We start from the raw sequence: 1,944 nt of genomic DNA, 5'->3' as shown, positions 1-1,944 counted from the left end.
GTGCGTGTTTGTGTGTCTTGAACCTCCTGCCATTCTTCACATTTCAGTCACAGCAATTAAAACACATCGGGATTGTATCTCATTCCCATGGGTAAAAGCAATAGTTATTAATATCACGGAACACACACACATAACCAGGAGACCAGAGTGAATGGCGCCACAATAGATCCCAGATAAATGTGCGAACAAACAAAGAGGACACTCCCCTTACAAAATAATGGTTTGTCATGTGATGAGTGCCATAGGGAGTCCAATAGATTTGTTCAGTAAAGAATGCAAATAAGAGATTTATCGAACTGAAAGAGAAAAGAAACATTAAAATTAAATAAAAAGAACAGTGCCCTTACAATGTATCCATATCCACTCAAATAAAGGTTAACTGTGCAACTGTGTCATGGGAACACCGATCAGCAAACGAGAGTGGAACCCAGCACGGACAAGAGAATCAACAGCAAGGGACTGTGCACCAATGCAGGACTGATACTGCTGTCATTCTTCTTGACCGCTGCTTTCTTCCTCGTCTCCTCCGCTGCCCGTTCCAGCTGTTCTTTTTCCTTTTCCACTTGCGCCTCTCTAGCCCTTTGGGCCTGCACTTCTCTCTCTTTTTGCTCCTGCGCCTCTCTATCCTTTTGGGCCCGTTCTTTTTCCATTTGCTCCTGCGCTTCTATTGCTTTTTGGGCCCGTTCCCTTTCCATTTGTTCCTGCGCTTCTTTTGCCTTTTGTTCTTCTGCCTCTCTAGCCTTTTGGGCCCGTTCCCTTTCCATTTGTTCCTTCGCCTCTCTAGCCTGCTGTTCCTGTTTTTTTTTTTCTTCTCTTTCTTTTTTTAAGTCTTCCTTGGCCACTTCCCATTTTTTGGATTCCAACTTCTGCGCCTCCACCAGTTCCCTCCTAGCTACATCGCCAGCACCCTTTTTATTGTGTGTCGCGGTCATACCATCCACTAACGTTTTAATCGCCCTGAGTTCACCCAACTTCTCTTCGCACTCTGTTTTTGCTGTCCCACCGCACTTCTTCGCGAACTCGGTAATAATGTCATCCACTGCCTTTTTTGCCTTTTGTATATTCGTGTTGGCTTCTCTAACGTGACCGCCACTCCACACCTTGGTTACACTGAGGTTTGCCGTGAGGTTTACCAACCTAATGTATATTTCTTTACTATTTTCGACGAGGTCTTCTATTTCCTGCGTTTTATTCTCTCTCTTATCCAATTCACCAGTATGAGCCACCCGGGTGTCGTTAAGATCATTCACCAAGTGCCTCATGTTACCAAGTGGGTCCGTGCACATGAACTCCATGACACCAGTACGAACGGCCGATAACCACGCTTTTCCAATCGTATCCTTGGTGCTTTCCATTCTTGACTTCACCTCCGCCGACTTCTGTCTATAATCATCCGTACTTGTACCACTGGAAGCTTGATACGCCGCCATTTTTTTGATCATCTCGACATCCGCATTGCTTTTCTCGGTGGCACTTTTGGCAAGTTTGGAATTTTCGCCGCATTTCTCCACTTCACTCCCCCATAAAGAAAAACAACCCACCCCCCAGGTAAACGCCTTTTCCGCCTCCTTAAACCACTCCTTTAAAAAACGTACATCCTCTGGTTCCACCCTCGTTTGACTTTCATCGCTGCCAGCATGCACAAAATCAAGGCAGCACTGCAGAAGTACCAACAGGTACACCACACGGCGCAGTTGGACGAACATCGTTGTCATGATTGTCACTGTGAGCTGCTTGGGTGTGTGGCAACAAGGGAGAAGAGGAAAAGGAGAAAAGAGACGCACATTTAACATACACGGCAGTGGGTACACAGCAACACTGAAAGAAAGAAAGAGAGAGTACACAACACAACAGCAATCAAACACAACCCAATGAGGGAACAACAATAAACCACTCACACAATAAAACACACCCAGAGTTACACAGATATTGAAACAACACCTT

Source organism: Trypanosoma theileri (genome assembly GCF_002087225.1).
Source record: "Trypanosoma theileri isolate Edinburgh chromosome Unknown TM35_Tth_2_V1, whole genome shotgun sequence".
In the NCBI taxonomy this organism is placed as follows: domain Eukaryota; phylum Euglenozoa; class Kinetoplastea; order Trypanosomatida; family Trypanosomatidae; genus Trypanosoma; species Trypanosoma theileri.
This window is presented reverse-complemented; position numbering follows the sequence as displayed.